Raw genomic sequence first — 12,051 nt, 5'->3', positions numbered from 1 at the left:
TAAACTCCCTGAACATAACATAAAGAGCTCACTCTAGGCAGAATTGCTGTGAGCAGCTGAATGTCTGTATTGAATGTTTATGATACTCTTCTGAAAGGTAGCTGCAGGATTGCAGCATGATTGCATGCTTATCCATACCTACTGTTTCAAAACCCCAGGTTGATTGTTTTTTTCTTTAAGAAAAAAAAAAATCCATTAAGCTCCATAGCTAGTGAAAGAGGTGAACTAATTAAACAAATTGATGAACTCTACCCAAATCAGATCAGGATCTTTGGAAATATTTTGCAAGCTGAACATTAGGATGTAAATATTGCTATTTCCATGAGCAGCAATGAACAAAGAAAAAGGCATCTGGTTTATTGTCTGCTATCAAGACATACTAGAGATTATTACTGACATTCTTATCTATTAGTTTTCAAACTCCTGCTACTGGGTTACATATTATGTCTTAGGATTGTTCTTCCAACTGGACAACTTGAAGTATGCTTATAATCTGTATCTGACTTTCCATCTCATCATGGTAACGTGAGTTCTGTGGCAAATCTCTCCACTTCCAAATACTTCATTTTGTGAGCACAGTTTGAGTATGTCAGAGATAATATTACAGACTTTACACTTCACATAATTCAAAAGCAACCAGTTCAGCACAGATATCTCAGAGTCCAATCATGTTGTTTTTGTAGTAGCCTATAAAAAAGCTTTGATTTGCTGTAGGATTTCCAACAGTCATTTGTCCCTAACCTTAGTGACTAGAAGTGACTAATCGCTGTTGATTAGGGGACAGCAATTGCCCTCTAGTCTTGGAATCTGGAAAATGGCAAAAGTTTTCCTAGGTTCTTTGGATAAGGGAAGAAAATCTAATGCCAGAGTACTTCTGCTCAGCGTACCTGATTTTCCTAGGGCAGCCTGGAGATGTCAGTGAAATTCAAAAAGATTGCAAGCATGATGAATTCCTAAAACTTGACCAAACAATGCTGCAAGGAAACCTGGAAGAAATGGGATCTATTCAATATCTGTCAGTTTTAAGGAAATTAAAGAGAAGTCAGACAAACAAAAGATGGAGGAAAAATAATAATAATAATAAAAGACAACGTGCACATTTGTGCCTAACTTCAGAACCTTCAGTTTCAGAAAGCCATCATATCATGAAGAAAGCACCAAAACATACAAACCAAGCAGGGTAAAAACCCAGCTGAGACACAGACAATTGTAGCAGGTTTACAAAGAAACTAGGTAGCCCACAAGACTTTTCTGTCACTCAGCATAATTTATTACAGATAGTTCCAAAAAAGTCACCACAATATTTGCCTAGACTTCAGTCCTAAATCATCTCTCATTTCTAGGAAGGAATCATGGTGTGAAATGTCAAACCAATATCCCAGAATCTTGGTTTTTGTTTTATTTCTAGCCACTACTAACATGCCACATAATAACAGAAAAGTCATTTACTCTTCCTGATCCAGGTTCCCCATCTACAAAATGCAAATACTTCTCCATTAACTTAAAAAAAACTTGAGATGAAAACCTGTCAATTAAAAATACTTTTTTAATTTTTGCTCTGACATGTGGTTCATGATGTAGAGTCCTGGGATTCATATCCAGTTTTGACAAAAGACAAGGAAAATATTGTTACCCAAAATGAAGTATTTCTACTGATTTTCTATCAGTACCTATGTATTCATTCCTTTCTCCTAATTTCTCCTGGTAAGATATTCAACTAAATAAATTTAACTTACCTAAGTATCTTTTTAAGATTATCTTTCAAGTTTACAAATCAAGCATGATTAGTTAATCTGTCACATAATTGATATGAACAAATAGTTCATGATTACTTCAGAAGTGCTGCAGTCTGCTGTTTGTTCCCTCATTTGTTTATCTAATCCTCTAACTCCATGTATTGATCTCAATAATTTTAAAGACGTCTAACTGTTTTTTTCATAGAGATGGTTCTTAAATGTTAACCTGATCTCAAACAAGTATGCAGCAAATTCAGTGGGATAATGTATTGCAGACGACAAAGCATAGACCTATTCCTTTCATAGAATCACAGTCACAGAATGGTCTACACCTGTAGAGAACATCTAATCCAATCTCCCTACTCAAGCAGGTTCACCTCAGTCAGGTTGCACAGGAATGTATCCAGGTGGGTTTTGAAAACCCCCAGAGAAGGAAACTCCACATCCTCTCTGAGCAGCCTGTGCGAGGGCTCCCTCACCCTCCATGCTGTTGCAGCTCTGTGTCTGATTTGTATCTATGACAGATACTAAGTTTTTCAACACATAGCTTACAGATGATGGACATTTTCTTCCTGACAACAAGCAGACTGGCCATAGAGCTCAAGTATCAGCTCTTCTGAACTACTTTTGCAGTTTCTTGCTGTAATAGATGTGAAACACCAAAGAATCTAGTTTTTGGCAGAAATAAACTCACTTAAAGAAGAGAGAGTTACAGAATGCCTATATAGAGGTTCCAAAGACTGATGGGAGTTGGAAGCGACCTTTAGAGATCATCTAGTCCAACCTTCCAATCTTGATGTTTGAAAATAATAATGTATTTTAAGACTTCTGGTTTTAGTTTCAATGATTCTTTAGCTTTTATCTCTCAGCTGCAGAGATCTATTTGTGAACACTGGACCAAATTCAGTAGTTTTTGAAAACTACAAGACTGATAAAAAGAGCTTCAATCCAACACATTACTTATGATACCCTTAGTGTCAAGCATATGAGCTGCTGTAGGAAAGCTGAGGTGACATTTGGTCTCATACCTCAAAGCTAATGTGGTTGAGTTTTCTTAAATAACTACTAAGAGTAAAGTGTACAGGTTACGTACATGGGCTGGCCACATGCAGCACTAGGAATGTCTCCCATGCTACTCATCTGCTGTCTTGAAGAGCCTGTCATCCAGCTGTCTTTTAAACTGTTTAATATGCCACCAACTGCTGCCCATTCTACATAGAATGAATTCTAAACAATGAGATATCATCTTATGAGTATTTTTCAATGGATTTTTTTTGCACAGAGAAGGTGACTGAAACTACATATTTACTTCATTAAGAAATAATGTCCCACTTAAAAAGCTAACCATCCAAAGTTATGAAATGCCAGAAATAAGGCTTTCCATCCAGCTTTAATTTGGCACCATATGTGTGCCAGTCCTTAATAACACAACCATAGTCTTCCCCTGCTTCTGGCCTCATTCAGTGTAGTGGAGTATACTTAAAGAATCTAACATCTGTTCATTAGTGTATACCTGTAGCAGAATTATTCCTTTCCTCATGATCTTTTCTACAGCGCTCCTCACAATAGTGGCCAAATGAATAATGAACTTTAATGATCATTTCACTGCTGTGAGATGAGATGCATCTTGTTACCTCCATTGACTGTCCATAGAAGTGAAACAAAATCTCTCTTTCAAGGTCATGTGGGGAATCCATGGCAGAACTGGAACTAGTATTCAGGGCTCAATCCAGTGGTTGTTCTCCTGGATCAAACTGCTTTATTCTTGGAACTGCCAAGCAGACTCAGCTCTCATCAACTTTGTGGTTTTGAGCATTCATGAATGCCTGTTCACACTCACAGGACTGGTAATTTTAAAAAGCTCATCCAGAAACTAAAAGCCTGAACAGGCACAAAAGTTCCATCCCTGAAGCAACAAAAACAAATATCTAAATTAAACTAGTTTTTCAATGAAATGATGAAACCAAATGAAGCTGCATATTTTCATTGTCCTACTGTTTTCCCTCCCCTCATTTCAAAAACCATATTTCCTCCTTGTGACTCCTGTAGCATACCCGCTGGAGAAGACAGCACTCATGTGAGGATTGGCATGGAGTGATACTCAGGCTGACTGTCAGGCCAGAACTGGTGTGACCACTGATGGGGTGGCACATTGTGGGCCAACTGAATGTATGATGGATGCATTTCATCTGTCTCATCCTGACCTTTTAAAAACTTATCAGGACTTGAGGCTGTAAGACTCTTATGTATGACTGAAATGAACCAACTTGTTCAACACCAATATAGAAAAGACTGATGGGCAAACATGCAGACTATGTGAACACATAGGCTGTCTATCCTTGGCAAACCAGGAGAAAAATCCTTTTCCTACCAAAAATCCTTAACAAAAGAAGGATTTCTAGCTCTGAGAAGGCAAAAATACTTGCAGTTCAGATAAGGAGGTTTTGCTCTTTCAGAAAGGCTGGACAGATACTTGCTGGGATAATGGCAGTACAAAAATCTTTGGGACGGTAAATAAAAGTTTTCTTTCAACTCTCATGTTGTTAAACTAGGCAATAGAGTGCTAATGTTTTTGAGATGCAAAACAGTACATAAATTATCTTTTTTAAAACTTAGAAACTAAAAGGTCTACAGTTTAACACCAGTGTCCAGTGTCATGTAATATCTTTAGATTTTCTGATAAAATATGCCTGTTGGTTACTATCATTTAATTCAGTTAAACTTGGTAAAAGAAAAAAGTCTTGTTTGATAATCTCTGTATGCAAGTGCATGATGGTCATTCTTTCTTTTATTTATTTTTTTTAAATACTTTCCTCAGTGTGACTGGAGTGAATATTTTTCAAAGGAATCTCAGTAAATGGACCCATCTCATGAACTTGTCCAGAATGCGCATGTTCATGGCATAACAGCTCAGATGGTAAACAGTGAACTCATCATCTTTTTGGAAGCAGATAAATGGGTTTGATGTGGTGTATGCCCCAGTGATTTTTCAATGGGAATTTTAAAACTACATCATATGTGCTTTGATTTGCAGGCATTTTTGGTAACTATAATGGTTGCATTCATGGAAAGTCTGGCCTTTAGTGGTGATTAACAACACACTAGAACAAGTCTGTGTGAAGGACATAAACAGTGAAGTGATCTGGAACTTCTCCCCCTTCATAATTTCCTAGCAGGTCCATTTAGTGTCTATGTCATGCTATGTTCACCATTCTAAATAGTTCATGATGATCTAAACCTGCCATTCAATTATCATAGATGAGGGTGCTGAATTTAAGGGCTTCCTGTGCCAGTAGATATTGCTCAAAGTTTGGATGAGAACTCACCATCTCTGCCTGCCTTAAGCTATCGCTACTTTCCATCTATGTTTTCCATTTTGAGCCCTCACTCCATGACAACTCTGAACATCTGTGAGAACAATTATATGGGGGCTTCTGGTATCTGATACATTATTTTAAACAGCCTCCAAATGAAATAATTAAATTATTGGGTTTTAAGTTCATGCAGTCCATATATAAAGACTGGAACTAGAATGTGTAGCATATGTGTGGCATATAATTAAATCACTTTAATGACACCCACAGAGCTCTCAATGGAGAAGCACTTCACAGTGGTGGAAATATTTGCAGTTACAGAGGGAAAGTACTACCTTTGTAACTGCCAATATCTTGCAGACTACTTGCACATAGAGGAGACACCAAGGAAGACACTTCTTTTGTGCTATGAACTTCACAATCTGAACAAGGCCAACAGATAATAGAGTTATATGATGATTCTAAAGTAAAAGACATTGTCTATTAATCTATTTTGCTTGTTTTGTATTTCACAAATGAGTAAAACTTCACTCCCTTAAGTGAATTGGCTCATGGATATCATATTGAAAAGGGAGTTCTAAAGAGGAAATGTTCTCCAAAGAATTTAAGGAGTGTATTATTTGGAGACAGATCGTTCTGTAGGCATGGATGCATTTAAAAACGTTTCTATGAAATGTGACATGCTGCCAGGTTGTTATTCTGTGACAAATCTCCCTATTTGCCATGAAACAAATCCATTATACAACTAATGAACAAGACGTGGTTTTCCCTTCTTTTCACCTTTCATTTCTGATAGAAAGCACCAGCAGGACTGCAAATAACTTCTCTTGTTGAATTATGGACCTTGCTGGACTTATTATTACTTGCTTGACAATGAGCTTCTTGAATAGTAGGGTTGCTGTGAAATGTAATGAGCAGACTGTGCAGATACGAAACTTCACACCAGAGGATCTGATTTCTTTATGTAATCATTCATTTCTACTCTGTAAGCTTTTGCTTGCACACCCTATTTCTCAGCTTTGTCACCCTTAAATTAAAAACAAGCCTGCAGGGACCTATTTCTGTTTAATAATGATCTGAGTAAGGCAAGTCTCGTAAGGTATAAGAAGTATATAGAGAGTGTAAATTTTTCTAATATTCCAATTCTTCTCTGGAAACTAATCAAGTTATTTAACTTGTTAAAAGATGTAGTTATTTGAATGAATCAATTACTCCCTCAGTTCTAAAGAGTGATAATATTCGTTCTTGATTCAATACAGCTTACACTACAATTTCCACCAAATAGCATGGAACAGTAATATCACATCTAATTGCAGAGGCACAAATCATTACTTACATGGCTCAAGGCTCCTGTTCTCACAAGCTTTTTTTCATCCTTTTTGAAGTTCACTGCAAGACTGTATAATGATAATTTTTCATCCACATTTTTTTTCAGCAATCTGACGTCTTCTTGCTATGACCTGACCTACAGAAGACCCAAGTGACAATGACATATCTAATTATGGTATTATTATGGCACCTTGTCATTTCATTACCTGTGTTCAAAGTTTATTTGCACGCGTTGAACTGTTGAGTTATAGTCCAGAGCCAGGCAAGGAGAGCTATGATATTGTTAATTATTTTCCATATTAGAACTGACAGGCAATGATAATTTTTCAAATGTCTAAAACAGGTAAAAGCAAACTTATGCCTAAGCCTTATGAAATGTAGGAAATTAGAATGTACTATCATGTTAATAAGACTTATATTCCTGTTTCTGTGATTTTGTTTTTCCCCAAGAACAAAACAATGTTAATGTAAAACACCCATTTTCTCCCATTTCTCCTGTCTCTTTTTCTGAAAATATGATGACAGCTTTTATTATTTTAGACTATTTTAAGATATTTTGAGCCCAAAATTCTGTTTCTTTTTCTTACTTATTGACAGCATATACAAGGGGTATCCCTACTCACATTTTAAAAAGATATTTAAAAAGATCTCCAGATAAGAAGAAAGTTTTATGATCAACTGAACCAAAACCAGCACATTAGAAAAACCAACACATTTGCAGCTTCCTAGCATACATGTCAGGCAAAAAGTGCTTTTTGTCCTTTGTTTTTTCATTGTCACTTTTATGGCTTTATTTGCACAGCAATATTAGTTTTGGAGACAAGGATAATGCCAACATTTCTTTTTGATTACTTAAGATCTTTTCAAAACTATTACTCTGCCTCCCTGATGTTACTACATTCCTTGCTACTGGCTAAAATGGAGTAGTCTGGGAGGATAAGGGTCTTCTGTTGTTGTGACATTAGCCACTTCTGTGCTAGAGGACATGAACCTGTTGGAGTGAGTCCAGAGGAGAGCCACAAAGATGATTAGAGGGCTGGAACACCTCTACTATGAAGACAGACTGAGAGAATGGGGGTTGTTTAGCCTGGAGAGGAGAAGACTCCATGTAGACCTTACTTCCCAGTGCATAAAGGGCCCAACAAGAAAGTTGGAGAGGAACATTTTACAAGGTCATGTAGCAAAAGGACAAAGGGATAAAGACCCCAAATTGAAAAAGGGTCAATTTAGATTAGATGTAAGGAAGTTCTTCATTGTGAGAGTGGTAAGGAATCAGAACAGGTTGCCCAGACACTCTGTGTTCAAGGCCAGGCTGGATGGCGTTTTGAGCAATCTGGTCTAGTGGAATGTGTCCCTGCCCATGGTAGGTGGGGTTGGAACTAGATGAACTTTAAGGTCCCTTCCAACCCAAACGATTCTATGATTCTATAAACAGTTCTTCTTGTAGAAGTATTCAAAGACAACATTTGAATAAAGTATTTGATTTCTTAATGGAGTGACTTCTAGTTTCACAGCAGTCAGGTCAAATACTTGACAATTATTCCAAGGATGACAATCCATTATGTCTGTTGTTTTTACAGGTTGATTTAGCTTTTTTTTTTCAGTGAACTACCGAGGTTAAAGAAAAATCTGAGTATTGTGGATGTGTCCAGACTGAACAGTGCTTCTTTGGAGGGTATGTCTAGCAGGAATTGCACTGAATAGCAGTGTTAGCTGGTGCTGCAAAGACTTATGTCACCATACTAGATAAAAATATGCAGCCAACCACACTTGGCAGATATAACTATACAAAGATTTTGTCAGCTCCACTTATATTGTCTGTGCAACTGATGTAACCAGGTCATCAGGGGAGCTATTCGTATAACTCCATTTCCACTCAAGGACTTTCCCTGAAAATTCCTTGTTCACAATTCGAAACTTTTAGTATTGCTTCTCCCATCAAAATCAGGGTGTGTAAAACAATGAGGACTGCCACATCTAATTACATATTCACAACATATAGTTTATATACATGAATCCATCTGTTCTGATAAGCTTTTTCTACCTATATATGTCAATTCAGAGCAAAACAAGGTTATTACTATTGTCACTTATAATATGACCCCAGATCTCCCTAGCATGCTGATATCCACTTGTGATACGACTTCCTGAAATGCACATTCGTTAGAGAAGTAGAATCTCTGTAGTGTAAGCACAAGATCCTTGCCACATCACTCCATCATGAGAGAGTGCCTCTGCTCTGCATATCTGGAGGGGAGCTTTGAGGAGCCAAGGCAGCAGCCTTTACGTAACCTGTGGGAGTGAGACAGGAGTTGGACTCAGTGTGGCAAGGAACCCTGAGCCTCCAGAAAGCATTTTTCAGGTGGGATTGAGCCACGTAAAGATGAGAATCGGTGATCTAGATCAGATTATTGCCTTTCTTCTTGGATCTACTATTACTTAAACTTTGTGAATACAATTTCATGCTGCTTGCCATGAGAATAAATATTTGAACTTTTTTATTTTTAGATTTGTCCTGGACACAGAGAACACAACACAAGTATTTTGTGAAGTGAACAAGGAGATACTGTGCCACAGGCAATTGAGAGCAAAAGAGGAAGCTAAGACATGACAAGAAACAAGTACTAAATAAATGAAGCTGAGATTGAAAGAGAGGAGTGGTTGAAAGGATTCCATGGAGATGCAGGGTATAAATTAAAATCTATACAGTCAGTCTTTGCACCTATCTAAATAATCTTTGGATCATGCTCAGAGAGACAAATTGTGTACCAAGTCACCATCACCAAAAGTTTTTACACAAACATGTTGATCCACTTAGTGAATAAGGTCACCCAGCAACATACTTTCCATTTCTGGAGTTTATTTTTCAACATACTGTGTTGTTATATCCTACTGCGAATTCACAAAATCTATTTCAGTTTACAGATGCTCAGGAAATTGCAACAGACACCTTGAAGAACTGAATCTCAGACATAGTCAACAAATACAGCACTTCACAACGAAGATATTAGCAGTCAAACAGCTATGGTGACACAGGAAAGTTTGTAGAGCAGATCTGAAGAAAATTTAACAGCAGGACACAGCTTTGTGTTGTAACCATTGCACGATCACAAGAGTATTCAAGGCCAGGATGTACTTGTATCTTTAGCTAAGTATCATATGTATATGCCTTCTGGAGATTTTTAATGTTGTTGCTCTTATTTCTGTAAGATGTCTACTGCTAAAAGTTGTAGGTGTGAATGACACTAAGAAACTGGATTTATCTATGGAAGTAATATTGAAATTATTAAATAATAAAATATTTCTCCGAGCACAAAGAAGTCAGTTTAACACGGATATATTTACATGCCATTGTGATTCCTGTATCTCTCAACCTAAGGGAATCACAATTTAATAAAGTGAAGACTCCATGAGGTTTAATGAAAGCTGATATGACAAAATTTTAACTGCATTATGAAAATAAGATCAATATAAAGTAGATGGTTCTTGAAGGCTGCCTCACAAGAATAAAATGAAAGCTTTCCTCTGTTTTAAACATACAGAGAACCTCTCTGAAAATACTTGATCTTCAGATCAAGTTTTAGACTCTTATAATTCATGTAACTGCTAGACAGGAGAAAATCTTTTTAGTTCCACTTCAATGACACTAAATTTGTTATGGTATTAAGTCCAACAGCACCTGGACGATGGGCATTCCACTGTGCCAAGTGTGATCCCTGAGTACACTGTCAGGAAGTCTCTCCACCAAAGAGACAGATAAAAAGGATTGTGAAGGGTTGTTGTTCTCATTTGATAGAAGATAAGCTGAACAGGCAATGATGTTGCTTTTAACAAACAATGTTAAACTGAATCTTCAATTCACTTGCAGATTGAATTAATTGAAAGATGTTCTCCAGAAAAATAACAGTATAAAAAAAATTTAAAAAAACCTCACTTTGAGTATTCTGAACATTTAGAAATTTCAGTAGAAGGGCATAAAAGATCTTTACATCAGAAAGTAAAATAATTGAACTATCAGAACGTTAAGAACAGAGTTTGGTTGGAAACTAATTAGTCAAAACTTTGAGAGATCAATTAAATATGTCTATTTTGATTACAATTTTGTGAGAAAATAGCTAAGACTATAGTAGTATTTCTTTTCAAAATCGGAATACTAACACTGATGTATAATTGCTGGGGATTAAGTACAGGCAATATAATAGAATGGAGAACCTCCATTCAGGTTCAGAACAGGGCATTAATTTAAGGTTTCTTGCATTACTTCATATTACAAGGTGAGTCATAGCCAAGGAGTCATCTGGAAATTGATACAATTTGTGTTTTTTTAAAAAAATCAGTCACTAAGTGACTAGAGATAGGGAATACAGAGGTTTCTCTACCCATTAGTATTGGTTTTATAGGTCTTGAAGTTGTCCTATACCATTGTATAGCCCGTTGCATGACATGGCTCAGAAACTCAGCATTCAGGACTATCATGCATGTTTCAGCATGATGGTCCTTATGCTGAGTGTCTCATCCAAATATCTTGTAGTGTTCATTTAACATAGGAAACCTCTCTTGAGATCCTCTCTCTGAGCAGCTCCTAACACCCACTGAAGGTGAGAGTCTTGAATACACTGCATCATCCATGTGTCTTTGGCTTTTCTCTCTTGGAAAAGAAGCAGCTAGAGTTACGCTATATAAATGAAAGTACTGCAAGTAGTGCTCCTAGCTGAAAATTTCCACATAGTTATGCAGAAGGATTATAAAAGTCTCCATATCTTCTCTCTGGCCTCATTTACCCAGGTGTTAGTGTGAACAGGACAGGACGTGGTTGGCTGTGCTCCCCAAGAAGCCAAAGCATGGCCCAGTTGGGCCACTTGTAAATAATGCTGGCACATACCTGCTTCCTACTGAAATCACATTTACAGGCTTAAAGTCACACCGTCACACCTGGCACAGCAAAGCTGACTGCAATTTAGTGTTCAGGTTGAAAACTGCATCATGCTGAAAATAAATTTGCTGAGTTAAAAGACAGGGTAAAAACAGATAGAGAGGAATTGTTTTCTGCAAAATCCCTGATGAGCACTGTGGAGCATTTAATCCAAGCATAAGGGAAAGCAGGAGAATCCAAAAGTTGTTTTTCCTCAATGCAGATTGATGTAGGCTGGGATCTGTGGCCAGGCCAGGCCCAGGTGTAGACCTCTCCACTGCTACTGGATCTTGGTGCTCTGTTCACTGTGTCATCTCCTATCCCTGCCATATGTGATGGATAATCTACCAGATATGCCAGAGTTTTTTTCCTGCACTTGCCCCTGTTTTATATCTGTAATATCTCGTGAGTCCAAGAGCTCTGTATCAATCTGGCCATTATTTTTTTACAGGACTTCAGCCTCTTGGTAAATTATGGAATCCTGTAGTGTCAACAGAAATAAATCAAAGTAGCAATCTAAATAAATTAAAAGACTTTTAGACTTTTAGGACAATAGAGTGTACCTGCTCAATCGGTCTGGTGTCTCTGTAGCACGGGTAGCAACATCCATTTAGTATTGAGCCCAGTAACCAACTTTGACTGACAGAACGTAACCTGCTTTATTCTCAGCATTAATTAATTTATGTGTGTAAGAGAACTGAAGTATATTCCCCCACCGAAGGGAGAAGAAAGTTTTAAACCAGAAAGGACTGGAAAACTC

Source organism: Colius striatus, chromosome 2, assembly GCF_028858725.1.
Source record: "Colius striatus isolate bColStr4 chromosome 2, bColStr4.1.hap1, whole genome shotgun sequence".
NCBI classification, from domain to species: domain Eukaryota; kingdom Metazoa; phylum Chordata; class Aves; order Coliiformes; family Coliidae; genus Colius; species Colius striatus.
Note: the sequence above shows the minus strand (reverse complement) of the source record.